This window comes from Pholcus phalangioides, unplaced genomic scaffold (assembly GCF_987345545.1).
Source record: "Pholcus phalangioides strain wild (caught in Gottingen) unplaced genomic scaffold, Ppha-v1.0 ptg000017l_1, whole genome shotgun sequence".
In the NCBI taxonomy this organism is placed as follows: Eukaryota; Metazoa; Arthropoda; class Arachnida; order Araneae; family Pholcidae; genus Pholcus; species Pholcus phalangioides.
Genome location: NW_028301610.1, coordinates 47797945 through 47813999, shown reverse-complemented (window position 1 = coordinate 47813999; position 16055 = coordinate 47797945). Strand labels below are relative to the sequence as shown.

General features: G+C 36.7%; 2 non-coding genes across 2 annotated transcripts; both read right to left on the bottom strand.

Moving 5' to 3' along the window:
* Positions 1 to 205: 205 nt before the first annotated feature.
* Positions 206 to 278, bottom strand: TRNAK-UUU (transfer RNA lysine (anticodon UUU)). Its single transcript has one exon. It is a non-coding gene; the product is annotated as a tRNA-Lys (tRNA).
* A 2258-nt stretch (positions 279 to 2536) lies between these two features.
* Positions 2537 to 2609, bottom strand: TRNAK-UUU (transfer RNA lysine (anticodon UUU)). The gene has a single exon. It is a non-coding gene; the product is annotated as a tRNA-Lys (tRNA).
* Between the last annotated feature and the right edge of the window lie 13446 nt (positions 2610 to 16055).

Genomic DNA, 16055 nt, shown 5'->3' with positions numbered 1-16055 from the left:
ATTACACTTTCGCGAATATTAAGTGAATTATGTTATCAAACTAGATCCAGGGACAAAAACTTTAGTGTACCTTTGTGAAAAAAAAAAATTCTAAACCCTAATCGAGAGTGATTACCAATTACTGTGGGGGAGACAGAGATTATTATATTATGCAACCCAAGTGTCAAAACCATTGGATTCAAGTGGAGGGAAAAAAAAAGGGCAAAGCCCGGACAGGGGCTCGAACCCTGGACCGTTAGGTTAAAAGCCTAACGCTCTACCGACTGAGCTACCCGGGCATATCGCGCATGTTACGTTCGATGACCGCCTCAACAAAATAAACATGTAAAGTAAACTAATAAACACCAATTTTTTAACTCGCTTAAAACATGTTATTGCCAGGCGAGTAAAATAAATTTCATTTTTTGATAGACAATTGTAAAAATACAAAGCCTGTGGCAAATCGAAAAAGTAATGGAATCTAATTATGTATTTAATTAAATATGAATCGAAATAAGTGAAGCTAACAAATAAAAATACTCTATCACATAATCACTCAACCGAATGATCATGGAAATTTTTCTTACGCCAGTGACGCTTCCCAAAAAGAATCTGCCTGATCTATTTGAGATGATGTCGTCGGCGTTCAAGCAAAAAGCACCAAGGTTGCGATCACAAGTCCACAAAATTTTGTTTGACGGGACTTCTATCAGAGAGCAGCACTTAAACTTGAACTTTCAATGGGTTTTTGAGATGGCTCGTGGAAAAAAGTGCAATCCATTTCATAAAAGTGTGCAGTAAAATTCTGGCAAAAATTGTACGTGAAGTTGAATGTACCTTGTATATCATGTTGGCTGAAAAAATTTTAAGAAAACGAATTATTTCTTCAGGAAAAAAATAAACAAATAAAAAAACTGAACATTTGAAAAAACAAATGGAAAAAATGAAGATTTGCTGACATTTATGCCATTTTTTGAGTATCAAAAATGCCAAAAAACATTTTGAAAATTCCAACAAATCGGGTCTGAAAGGGATATACAAGGGGGTGCCCAACCTGCGGCACGCGTGCCACAAGTGGCAATCCATTGTATCAGAAATGGCACTCGAAGATTTACTACGAAAAATTGAAAAAAAATTATATTTAATTTTTAAATGGAAAAATATTTTTCTTTCTCTCAGTCTTTCACCATCTCTTCCACAATATTCTTATACTCTACCAAACGTATATTCGGTATGAGCGGCCTTCTTAACAAGGATGATGATAAAATTTTCAACTCAATTTCTTTGCTTAATTTTATTCAAACGAAAACAAATTAAATAAAATTATGAGATAATAAGGAACATCTTTTGATAGAACTATCGGCCCCCGAGTAAAATGATACAGTATTATGGGTCCCCATCTAGCCTAACGATTACTATACTTACACTTGCAAAACAAATAATAGTACTAAATCTCATTATCACGAGGCCGCTTATGCCCTTGAGGACCCGGGGGCCATTGCATTAACACAGCCCACGAAGATTTTTTTTTTTTCAATGCGTTTTTGGTTTGTTTTTCATTTGAAAAGACGCACTAAGGCTAAGATTACACTATAAAATATTTGTAAAAGTTCTTTTATAAAACTTGAAAAATGCAACTAATAAACAGATCAGTTGCATTTGATCGAATGTAACCGATGAGATGTATTTTTCAAGTTTTATAGTACTTCTCAAGTTTTATAAAAGTGCTTTTACAAAACTTTTATAGTATAAAATAACCTGGCCTTAGGCCGGGATTACACTATAAAAATTTCATAAAAGTTCATTTATAAAACTTGAAAAATTCAACCAGTACGGGGTTATCGGTTACATTCAAGCAAATGCAACCAGTGCCCTTATTGCTTGCATTTTTCAAGTTTTATAAATGAGCTTTTATGAAACTTTTATAGTGTAATTCCGGTCTTGGGCCGGTATTACACTATGAAAGTTTCATAAAAGTTCTTTTACAAACCTTGGCAAATGCAATCGGTTGCATTCGAGGGATTGTAACCGATAAGCTTATTCATTGCATTCATCAAGTTTTATAAAAGAAATTTTTGAAAACTGTTATAGTGTAACATTGGCCTTAGAATTAAAAAGGCGACAAAACAAACATTTTTATGGAACACAAGAACATGGCCTAAAGAGAAAAAAAAAATGGTGTCCCGTAAAAGCAGGACGTGTGATCTCCGTTAAATTTTACAACTGGCACGTGCATCATAAATGTTCTTAAAAAGTTCCACGGCTTGCAAAAGGTTGGCACCCCTGGGATATACGAATTTTGTCTCGTGAAACCAAACATTGTACATTTTATAAAGTTTTCTCAATGTTGATTACACTTTCGCGAATATTAAATGAATTATGTTATCAAACTAGATGCAGGGACAAAAAGTTTAGTGTAACTTTGTATAAAAAAAAAAATTGTAAACCCTAATCGAGAGTGATTACTAATTCCTGAGGGGGAGAGAAAGATTATTATATTATGCAATCCAAGTTTCTCAACCATTTGATTCAAGAGAGAGAAAAAAAAAAACGACATAGCCCGGACAGGGGCTCGAACCCTGGACCGTTAGGTTAAAAGCCTAACGCTCTACCGACTGAGCTACCCGGGCATATCGTGCATGTTACGTTCGATGACCGCCTCAACAAAATAAACATGTAAATCTCAAATATTTAGTGAACTTTTTAACTCGCTTAAAATATGTTATCGCTAGGCGAGTAAAATAACTTTTCTAAAACTTTTGTAGTGTAATATTGGCTTTACAGAGACATGAAATTCAGTCGATCAACGTGGTAAGGCATTAACTTGAGGAGGGGGTGGCGCGTAAAGAAATAAATTTCGGGCCACGGTTTCGGAATGAGGGCATCATTTGACATTTTCAAACAAGATCAATCCGTAGATGTTCATTTAAGCTTGCATTACTAAAGAAAAAACATAATCGAAATGATATATTTCAACCCTCATTCCTGCTCTCATGCAATTAATGTTGTTGTTGTTGCGGCGGTCGTCAAACATAACCGCGGCCGCCAGGCCCGTGTAGTTCAGTTGGTAAATCACTATAGTCCGTTTCAGGTTAACTTTGCAGTGAAGGGGAAGCTACGAGGGAACCGCATCACTCGTTGCTATGGGAACGAGAGCCTCTTAACCAATGTATCGATGCGCGGCCTCGGTAAGGTATGGCCGATTCTCGCCAATCTCACTGAGAAAAATATTTTTTACGTGTAACGTAATTGCACAGTTAAATTAGTAATAATTATAGAATTAAAAGAAAACCACTGCCGATACTTTCAGAAATTAAAGTGAGGTTTTTGAAATCATTTGTTTTGTTTTTTGATTAGAAAATGTTTTAAAATATAGAAAAAAATAATTATCTTCTATCAGCGTGTCACTTACTCTTCATTGATGTGCCGTAAGTAACATTAAAAATTTCAAAAAAGTCATATTTTTCTGCAATATTTCCCTTCCCTCAGCTGAAATTTATTTACAAAAAAAAAATCAAAACAATATTATGAAAGCAACGTATAATTTTAAAATGCTGTATATTAAACATGGCTCTCAAAAACTTGGGGATTTTTAATTTTTTCTTCAATTTAAATGGAAAAAATTAATATTAAATAAAATTGAGAAGAAGCAGATTAACTCTGTTTTCATGTGTAAATGCAGGAATAGCACCAAATAATAATAATGATACGGAAAAGTTTAGAATTTTTTTACTCAATTTTCTTGCCGAAATTTCCGTCACTCGACCTCCCCCCTTCCCCAAACGGTATACGTTGATGCCACTTGTTTTCCCGACAGCTTTAGTCTTTTGTTACGGTTGATGTGCTGCTCATGGTTATTACGGATTATTCTTATGGAGTTTTGTTTACAACGAATGTTCAAAAACCAAAAATATAGTATTCAGGAATGGAACAGCAGAGAACTTTAGCGTGGCTATCTCTGGTGAAAATAAAGACACAACTGTCACATAAAAGATGAAAGCCCAGACCACTGTGGACCCCCCCCCCTCATTTATTTTATCTGAAGAGACACTAAAGGCAAGGGGCAACGGGAGAAACAGGTGGGTGGAAGATGGCGTCCTTTCGTGTGAGTGGAAGTCGCGACTCTGTCAACACTCTCCGTGATCGGAAACTAAAACTATCCCATAAACATGGCAAAAAATAAATAATTAAAAAAAGGAGGATCTATAACCAAAACTTCTGCACCCATAGAGGGCCTCTCACAAGTCACAATAGTATCGGCACTCTCGTGGAAGAGAAACACTTCTTGTAATCTATGAGTTAATATCTGAACTCACTGAAGCCTATTTTTAGGAGAAAATAAAACTGATTGAATATTCGTTTTTATGTAAGCCTACAACTGCATGTAAAACTGAATGAAAAATTGTATCGTTATGGAAAATTCAACCAAATAACGAAAAAAAAAATGTATATATACAGTATATAATTGTGTAACGAAAAAAAACACGACAGTGATATTGGCGGGGAAAATTTCTAGGATATCGCGCCAGAGTGTCGTTGCCGTTGCTATGGATTTTTAATAATGGTGACCAATATTTTTTATAATTCAAAAATTTTAAACAAGTAAACATCGGTTCAAAACGATTTTTTTTCAGTATTTTTTTCAAAATCATAGAAAAAATTGAAATATTATGTATAAAGGTTCATCTTAAACCTCCGATATATGAGAACTATATTTTGCGGCGAAGGAATACACTCTCTACCTTTCTCTTCACTGCAAAGTTAACCTGAAACAGACTATAGGCTCTTAACCTAACGGTCCAGGTTACGAGTCCGTTTTCGGGTAGTTCCTGCTTTTTTTTTTCCCCCCCTCTCTTTTTGAATCGCGGAAATCGGAATAATAGTGAGCAGTAGTTTCGATTGTTTAGTCCTTGGTCTGTTCAGAATTTTTTTTTGTGTTTGCCTGGATCCACAATTCATCCAATACTCGGAAATATTAATTCAACATCAAGAAAACTTCATGAAACGAAACAATTTTCCAGTTTCATGAGACGAATTTGCACATGCTATTATTTGTTAATTCTTATGTAAAGGAAAATCTTAATTTTTTTCTTATCCGAGAGCAAAATTTTGATAATAACACTGCTTGAGTCATAGTTGCATATTCATGATTTTTTTTACACAGAATAACTTATTTAGATTCGCGGGCATTAAATAAATGTATAAATAAATAGTACTGTCTATCTTCGATTTGGTACACGTCTAGCATTTTCACTATTGTAAATGACAAAAAATTAAATTTGTTTCACTCTTACCTAGCATCAACAGATTTAAACTGAATTTAGAAAACATCTAGAGGTGTTTAGCATTTCTTCAGATACTGCGTAATTATTATAACTGTCAGTATTCTTCAAACACCCATAATAAAACTCCGAGTATAATAGAAAAAACTTAAAAATATTATATTTTGAGTGTTGAAAAGTGTCTCTGGTGTATTGGTTAGCGCACTTGGAGGGTTTATATTAAAGCAGGATACGTATAGAAACGATAAATGAAGTGACAAGAATGTGCCAGATAGAGTTTATAATGCATTTTTAAGGCAGAAAACGGGTTACCGAAAGTTGTAAAAACACCGCAAGTGTACAAGATTATGCCACATGGAAAAAATTCTCTCTCCCCTCCTATCAAATATAGATTTTTTTTTCCCGACACATCATTCAATAGGTTAGATATGTAGGTATAATGAGTAAAAACATTCAGCCAAATAAGTGTATAATTGAAAGAAATACTCTTTAAAATCCTCAAAAAGTGGCACAAAGTTGTACCATTTTGCGGTACTGATGAAATGATATGATTCTTTTGTTTAAAAAAACTAATTCAATGGAATGGTTTTTTTGAAAGCTGAAACATACGTAGCTCTCAAATTGTTTGAAGGATTTTTCTAGAAGTATTGAAATATTTCCCCGAAAGGAAAAAAAACCCTCATACTTTTCTGTTCAGTGAATTTTTCTGAATAATTTTTTTTTGTAAAATTACATTATATGTCCAGCAATATTTTAGGATATTTTACGGTGCGATAATGCTTCTAATTAAGGAGAATATTATAATTTGATAGTTCAAGTATAACAATTTATCCCCATTATTAAATAGGATTTTAGGCTTAAAGCAATATTGGCAATTCGCGAGATGCATTCACAGTGAGAAGAGAAGCAATTATTTCGACAAATCAATGTACTGTATTAGTTATTCGAATTTTTTTGATAACAAATGAATAAATACATAATTATTAATGATATTAATACTAATAACTTTTGAATATAACTACTTTATCTGTTATTAGATGCCTTTACATTTACTTGAATTGCTCCTATGATTACGATAACCGAATCCCGGGATCGAGCAGTCTAATTCCGACTTCTCTGGGATTGGGAAAAAACCCCGGGAAACGTTAATCCCTAATGCTAACCCACTGCAATTTTCAGTAGTCCTTTATTTACCGCTATTGGTGATTTTCAGTAATTTTAGCAATACTCGGCAACTGTGCTCACTCTCACCATTATTTTTGGCGGTAATTGGCGATGTGTCCCGTATTTGGAATCCGAATGTTCCTTATTTTTCTCGAGGGAATATGGTCAGCCTACTTTATAGAATTTTTTTTTATCTGCAGCAAGGATTATATTTACTAAAGAAGTGGCTAAATATGCTCTAAAAATATGCAAGTATGCACTTAAAAATGCCAAAATATGTATTAAAAACCCAGAATAAGTTATGTACTAAAAAAATAATGAAAAAGTTAAAAATATATGATCAATGTACCAAATATGAGAAAATATATGCATTAAAAAAAAAAATCACCACTCAAAAAAGCGCAGACATGTTTTTAAAATGTATATTTTCTATTTCTTATATACAGGGTGCATAGCAAACAGGAGTATGGCATTTTACTGGCGGCACGTTGATCCTAGAGGTGTAGCTCCAATTAGAAAACGTTCCCAAATAACGTGTAGTACTCAGATATGTCATTCATGTTTCAAGGGGTTATATAGTAATTAAAATAAAAAAAATTAACTATTTATACATTCCCCGTGTACCCCAAAGCTCAATTGGAAAGTTGTTGCCCTGTCTCTCCTGATGCCAAAAGAAATCCATGTTTCCAAGCGCAATATTCACTGAGATATTCAAATTCGAAAAACGGATGAAATTTGGGGAAAAAAATAGCGTTAAATGCGGGTAAAACGGGTTTTAACGCATCTAGAGCTGTTTTTTCCCCCAATTTTCATCCGTCTTTTTCGAATATCTCAGTGAATATTGCACTTGGAAACATGGAAGTTTTTTTGTTGTCTTCAGGAGGGACAGGGCAACAACTTCCCAACAGGGTTTTGGTTACACGGGGACTGTATAAAAAGTGATTTTTTTTATTCGGCAACTTTTTCTAACTGGAAGTATACTTCTAGAATCAACGGTTCGCCAATAAAATGCCATATTCCCTGTTACCTTTGCATATAGTGTATATTCATTTACAAAACAATATCCCTACATATGTATATACCGCATATGCAAATAACTTCTACATATTTTTAAAATAGGCATTTTTAATTTCTAGTGAATTGTGGCTGCTCAGTAACGAAATATTAGTAACAAAATAATTTTTCGATATTTCTAAAAAAAAATTCACTTTTCACTAGAAAAACCCCCACTTTTCACATATCGCTAATAGCCTCACAATAAAGCGGTTGATATTTCTATTAATTCACTAAATCTCACTTATGGGGGAAAAACCAGATGTTATGAAAATATATTGTAGCAATATTTATTTAAAAATTATTTTAAAAAAGTGATTGAGCTCAAATAAACCTTCAAAAATATGCACTTATTCCGAAAATTCTTTGATTTTATGCATTAATGCTAAAAAAAGGCCAAAATATGCAAATGCATAAGTGCATATGAAATTGTATATTTCAGCACTTTTCACAGTTACTGCGTATGCAATTGCATATTTTTAGCATTTTTTATTTTACAAATGTTTTTCCTCAAGATTATTTTCATCTTTTTATTCTTCAAATTTAATCAAATTTCTTATATTTTTCTAGGAAAATATTTCACCATTGGGTAGCCTATTGTTCATAATCAGGGAATATTTTTTGCATTTTTAAACGAATATTTTTGCACTTTTTTTTTCAATTTTACTGCACATTTTTCTTCTCTGTATAAAGCCATACTTCAGTGCTTTTAATATGCATTTTTTTTCCTTATTTTGCAAATATTTTTCATTTTTAGGTCATATTTCCGCATTTTTCAATTAACTTTGTTTTTCGTATTTTGTGCATATTTCTCCTTTTTAGGGAAACGTTAGCATTTTTAAATGCGTATTTTTCCATTTTATACGTATATTTTTCAATATTTTCACGACGCATATAACATCATTTTTAAAGCATATTTTTCATTTTATGCATATTTCGGTACATTTTTAATTTTTAAATGCAAATTTTTAAAATTTTTATGCATTTTTTCTTCGGCACTTTTAAATGTTTCAGAATTTTTAATTTTTTTATACTTTAAAGTTTTAGTTCCATACTTCATTATTATAGAATGTAATCGAGAAGCTATCCATACTTTTAGATGAGGCAACCATCATTTTTTATGGGCAATATGTATATTTGTATTTTATCATAATTTATGGTTTTTTTATGTAGGTTGCTGTATTTTTGATATAGTTTAGACATATAGGGTGATTATAATTAGAGTTCCCGTACTCTGAATGCAGCCAAATTTTCAGGATATTTTAATGAGACCATGGGAGAGAGATTTATGTAATAGAAAAAATAGTTCAATTTTTGAACACTAGGTGGCGCTTTTTTATTGAATTTCCTCTCTTTCCCCCCCCCCCCATGCCATATAGCGTATATACCAAGCAGAGTTGCCAGGTCCTTAAAAAATTTGCAGCCAAAATCCTCTTCAAAAGTAGCCAAAAAGTAGCTCAGAATATTTGAACTTGTGCTGCCATCTATGAAGTAACAAGCGAGCTACAGTTTGACGATATTCTAGCCTGCAAAGGTGTGGTTTATAGCTTTTCTTGTTATAGTCCAGTAACTCCTCCCCACCCCCCTTTTCCGTAAAAATATAGGTTTTTTTTACCGAATAAATTGATTTCTTGGAAAAGTTGCGAAAGTCAGGGCTACACATTCTCCCTCCTGGAAAAACGGCCCAGAGATGGCCTGGAGTGGAGGACGTCTTAAAAGCATCATGAGCCCCCGGGCAAATTGATTTTGCTCAGCCCTCTATCCAGACTGCAAATTGCCTACTTACCAATTCCCATGCTTAATCTCGCAAATCTTAACCATATCTCATTTCCCCCCCCCCTTCCCCCGCCACCGCTCTTCATTCAAGGTCTCCGTGACGTGCCCGGGTTGGCCAATGCGTCAAGACGACACTGCCTCAAATTGTGCATAGGTGCCTAAGAAATTTGGTACTATGATATTAAAAATTAGGTATGGGCTTTAAATCCCAGACCAGATTTTTCACGGTCTAGTAAACAAAAAATTTAAGAAAAGGGTTCTCTTTTTGTCTACTCTTCTGGGTTCGTTTTAAGAGCATCCTGGGCCCCGAGAGCCAAGTGATTTTTCTGATTCCCTACATGGAAAATCCCCGAAAAATACAACCACCTCTCGTTTTTCTGAGGCCCCCGGGTCATGCCCTGGTGGGCCCATGCATTATTACAGAACTGGTTCCTGGGCTTGAGCCCTGCCAGCTCCACGCTTGTGGAGGCTACGGTTTCTTTCACACTTCTGTGGTCTAGATATTGTGTTTCCCAACCGTCGGGTCAGAGCAACACCTTCTATAGCAGAAGGCCTCCGTGCGAAGCTCGTGACGTCACTGAAGTCTCCCATTTCCCTTATAGTCATTGGATATACAACACACTACTTCCCTTATACTACATTGGATATATGATAACCGACCGGCCGCGGTATCATAAAGGTTGAAAACCACTATCTAGAGCCTAGGACAGTTCCCAAGTTTTTGTTTTACGGTTCCTTCAATTATTGGGTGGCAAAGGCATTATGGTTGAAAGTTCTGGCTTTCCATAGTTGGGTGAGATGCCCCCCCCCCCCCCATACCTTCTGCCTTGTCAGGAAGAAACACAACATGAGGTGGGGACTGAAGTGAAAAAGAAAAACTTCTTTGTTCGCAAGCAAAGAAAAATAAAGAAAAAAGGGAGAAATTCGCCATGAACACAATTTTGGAAAAACCGCCACCCGCCAAAGCCAAAAATTTTCCGCCGAACCGTTTTCAAACCAGCCCAATTTGGCGGGAAAACCGCCAATCTGGCAACTCTGATACCAAGTTTCAATGGAATACCTCCATCAGAACGGGTTCTTCACAGGTCTGAGTGGTGTCGGTGTATTGATGAGCGCTGTATAGGTCTGAGCAGTAACAGTAGGCCTATACTGAAACTTCTCGGACCTATACATACAGCGTCCGTTCTGGTGGATGTATTCCTTTGAAACTTGGTATATACGCTATATACATCATGGAAAAAGGAAAATTTAATTTAAAAAAAAGCTACTTATTCACTTGGTGGTCGATAATTGAACTATTTTTTATTGTGCATAAATCTCCCATGGTCTCATTAAGATATGCTGAATATTTGGCTATATTCTCAGAGTACGGGAACTTTAATTATAGTCAACCTGTATATTCGACAACCAGATTTTTATGGACATATTTTTTCAACCATCTCGTTGGGCATTTTGTCTGTTGTAGACTTTGTATTTGTATTTGTTCTAATTTTTTTTCACATATTTTTAATTTCCTGTCATATCTCGACATTCTTGAGAGCAGATTTATCCTGATTTTCAGTGCATATTTGATTTGTTTCAGTGTATATAATCCGGGCTCTACTAATAACGAATTGCTGTTGTGAAGAGTCCACCAAAACGAACGATTCGTACCAATAGACCAGCTGATCTTTCCCCCACCGACCAGTTGCCTAAACTTGTTGCCCTGGGGATGAAATTGAAAGGAGATGCCACCAATTTTATTCGTCACAACTTACAATACAAAAATTTGTATCCTCATGAACAATACGAAGCAGAAATCCTAGCCAGGTACAAGGATCCCGAGCGGCGCAGTGGCACGATGCTCGTCTTCCACTATGAAGGTTGACGCAAATTCCATGGGTTCGAATCCAGCCAAAAGAACATCGGAAAAGGTTCTTCACCTATCGAGCCTGGGGTGACCACCGATAGATGGTGCCTTCATTTCCCACCTAACTCCATTAGTTGGAAATTGCCATATGGCGATGTATGACTGATGTGCAGTAAAGTACGACCTCAGTGAACCTGTTTTCGTCCTCACTAGGAATTTCCTAAACTCGTACCAAAAGCCCAGCGGGTCTTTTCAGGAATTGGCCATCTGCCTGGAATCCTTGTCTTTTAGATGCATTGAAGGTTATATAGCCGAGACTCTAGTAGGAGAACAGATCAGGAAAACGTTGTTAATACCCCTCCCCCAAATAAAAGGTTGGGGTTGATGAATAACCACAGAACCTTCGAAGATGCTCTTAGGCAGGCTAAAATTGAGTAACAGCACTTAAGTTAGTTAATTGAGTAACAGCACTTGAGTGCCCACACTCTCCGAAATATGGCAGTGAAAGCTCAACCAATTGCAGGAGGCTCAGCTGGGAGTCCGCAGTACAGAGTTCCTTTGGCCGGAACCTGGGCTGGTCGGCAACTCCAAAACATAAGAGAGATGGATGGGTTTTTTTCAGCCCAAGTTATCAGAGAAACATTTTATTTTCTGGATATTATGCTGAGGTGAACTCGGAAAGAAAAGTCATCTGTTTCCGCCGGGACCCGAACCCAGGCGCTCTTGCATACCGGGCAAGCATGCCACCATCTACACCACCGGGACACGAGCCCGCCATCCTTATTTGTGTCATGCTTGCCCCGACTTTTCTTTCAGAGTTCACTTCGGCATAATATCCAGAAAATAAAATGTTTCCTTGAAAGCGGCATAAGCTCAACCGAGGCTGGGGATCAACTGAAAGCAATACGAAGTCACCTTGGGCCGGTCGGCAACGTCGAGACATGGCTGAAAAGCATATAACCGCACCGAATGAGCCATCTGTACGCGTGGTGGCGACATGTGAGAGCTGTTTTGTAAATTTATCGCTGCTGTATTTTTTATTTTTTTTTGCTATTTGTATTATTATTTTCTTTTTGTATTTTATTGTCGGGTGTGCACATTAATAATTTATGGATTCATAATAAAAAAAGACTCAGCACCGTCAGGCTCATCATCCGGGGCAATGGCTAAAATTATAAATACAAATACAACACCACAACAGGCAAAATGCCCAATGAGGTGGCTGAGAAAAAGATGCCCATAATAAATATGGATGTCATATATTTCAAAAATAAAGCAACCCAATTAAAAATGTAATTAGAAACATTATAAACAATATATACACATGATAAAATATTATACAATGCCCATAAAGAATACTTATGGTTGTCTTATTCTAAGTATGAATAGCTTCTCGATTTACCCCAACATGTTTATCATACTTCTTTTTAAACGTGTCAATTGTGTTACAATTTACTACCTCCGGGGGTAAGCTGTTCCATTTATTGACAACCCTATTAGAGAAAAATTCCCTGCGACACAATAACCTCGCATTGTCCCTTACCAACTGATACTGGTGTCCCCTTGTAAAAGCGGTCGATTGGCGGTGTACTAAAAGTTCATGGTCCATTCTATCCATCTCATTGAAAATTTTGAACACTTCGATCATATCTCCTCGACACCTGCGTTCATCCAATGTAAACATATTCAAAAAATGAAGTCTCTCTTCATAACCCAAGCCCCGTGTTTCAATAAGGACACGTGTAGCTCTTCTCTGCACCCCTTCAACTGTCCCTCTATGTATGTCCCTCTGTAGGTATGGTCTTCAAAAACCTTCAGGATACTCCAGTCCAGGACGAACTAAACCTCGAAAAGCGGAAGAATGACTTTAGGAGAACGCGAAGAGACCTTCTTGAAAATGAGACCAAGCATTCTATTCTCTTTTATGACCACCGCTGAACACTGTTCTGAAAACCTAAGCCGCTCGTCAATGAGAATTCCCAAATCGGTGATCCTAGTTGCATCCGGGATAGTGACACCATTCAACTCGTAAGAGAACCGTGGGTTGCTCGAACCAAAATGAGCTACCATGCACTTATCAACGCTAAACGTCATGCTCCATTCATTTGCCCATGCTGCAATCCTGTTTAATTTGGTCTGGAGCAACTCCCTATCGCTTTGATTCCCGATTACCCCCATTAGCTTCACATCACCTGCGAATTTGCTTAGTAATCCCATCGATACCCTGATCGAGTTTATCGATAAAAAGTGAAAAAAGTATGGGGCCAAGGACACTTCCTTGAGGAACTCCACTTGTGACGCCTGTCCAACCAGAGAATTCCCCGTTCGCCATAACTCGTTGCGACCTATCTCTTAACCACGATTCTATCCAATTCAGCAAGTTTCCCCCAATTCCAATCTCGTGTACACAATTCAAGAGTTTCCCATGTTGGACCCGATCGAATGCTTTCTGGAAATCAAGGTAAACAACATCTACATTTTTGCTCTTACCCAAAGCCTTAGTCACGTGATCATAGAAACAAAGGAGGTTAGTTACACATGACTTCCCCTTCCTGAACCCATGCTGATTATCCGACAATACATTATTCTCGTCTATCCACTTCACCAACTGCCACTTCACAACTGCCTGAAAATTGACAATGGTCGATAGATGTGAAATGAAATAAAATGGATAAAGTTATATCCCCACGATGATGTCACATGCAATGTGATCCGGAGTATAGCCACTTGATAAATCCAGGCTGACTCACCATCTGCCGTTAATGCTCTTTGTGACGTCAGTATTATCGCTACAGCCAATTTACCCTCTATGGTTCACTCCCCATAAAAAACGGGGTATTTTTCCTTCAAAAACATGTAAATTGGTGCTGTTAGCATATTTTTGATTGAAATAATACAGCAATGTAATTAACTGGAATGGATTTTTTAATTAGCTGAAACGGTTAATTAATGGTAAAATATGCAGTTTGCTTTTATGTTGATGTCATCTATAGACAGATAAAATTTTTGCTCAGCGGAAAGTTGAATATAGTTGCGATTTTATATAAATCTCTGAACACGTGAAATTTTCAGCAGCTCTGAAATAATGATACCGTCAAGGAATCAACACTCTTTTTAGATAGAAAAGCATTGTACTCAACTCGTATAGCAGTATTTTGAACTGAAATGACATCAAAAGATGTACTTATACCAAAAGAATGGAGAAAAGAAATTGTGTTGTGTATAATTATTTTTCTTTTCCCGAACCAAGCACAGGGTGGTTATAAATAAACTGACACTATTCAGACGTATGTAGCGGCCATTCTGATGGATGTATTTTGATGAAACTTGGAAAAAAAAAGATGTATGGACCATGGGGGGGGGGGGGAAAGGTTCGAAATTAGTTCAATTTTTGATCACCAGGTGCAAAAAGCGGTGCTTTTTTATTGCAGTTTTCTTTTTCCCATGGTGTGGTGGACATTGAAACTTGGTATGTGCGTCATTTAGACTATGGTAAAAAGATAACTGTGACAAAAAAATTTTCACCTGTTGGTCAAAAATTAAACTACTTTTCATTGAATATTTCTTTTTTCCCCCATGGCCCATATATCCTCATATATGGCCCATTCAGCTCAGCATGGCCCATATATCCTGTATACCAGCGGTTCTCAACCGGTGCTCCGCGGAGCCCTTGGGACTCCGTGTGCACTTCCCGGGGGCTCCGCGGCGACTCGAGGAAAATAAAATAAGTCAGTGAATTTGATAGATAAATAAAAAAAAAGTCTACATGGGTCCGCCATAAAAATTATATACCGAAAGGGCTCCTCGATTCAAACAGGGCTCCGCCATAGAAATTATATACTGAAAAGGGCTCCGCCAGTCAAAAAAGGTTGAGAACCGCTGCTGTATACCAAGTTTCATGAAAATATCTCCATCAGAAAATGGGCGTTACGTACGTCTGAGTAGTGTCAATTTATTTGTAACCACCCTGTATTTTCCATGTACCATAAAGTGAGGTGACTTGATGACTGACGGGATGACATGGGTACATGCTCTAATTGTTCATTATAGATGATGCCATAGCCGCTGTGAATAATATAGAGATGATTCTAGGTCAAGCCGCAAGAGTGAGCCTCCACGATTAAAAATATTGTGTGCCTATAATCTCTCATAATTATCCCGTAGTTCTTTTTTTACGCCTACTTTTATCGTAAGCTGTGTTTTAAGGTCTTATGAAACTATTGTAAAAATTTGTTTACAGAGCTTTGTGGTTGCATCTCACAGTCTTGATGGAAGTTTGCTTTGGTGGGTATACTTATTGTTTCAACTGTGAATGATAAATTATCTAATTAAATCGATTTGTTAGTCAATGGTTGTGTGATTGGTGAAATGTTTAAGAATTGCTGGGTGACTTGAGGACAGTATTTTATATTCGTTACAGGCACACACACACACAGTTATACAGATACCACGAACATATAAGGAAATGTTAGGCTCAGGCTCTACAGAAATTACACAGAACATCAGAGGCGCTACACGAACTTTGCCGCCCTTCTCCCATTATAGTCGAACTTTCTTGACTATTATTTCCTCGATTTCGCCACCCTGTGCTATAGCCCGCTTGGCTTTCCCCCCTCCTGCAAGTACACCCGTGTCTTCAAGCTACTCTTTTGATAACTCCCATGACCTCACACTCTCGAAGTCACTCTTAATCATTCACATGTTTGCACAAGCTTTCATATTATTTTGATCATTCACATGCTTGCACACTGTTTTGTCACTCACGTACTTTCACGCGCTCTAAGTCACTCTTTCAGTCGCTCACTGACATGGTTCCTTGCTTTATAGGTCACTCTTTTATTGTTTTACACGTTTACGCATCCTATAGGTCACTCTTTCGGTTGCTCACTGAAACGGTTCTCTGCTTTATAGGCTACTCTTTTAATTATTTACACGTTTACACATGTTTTATG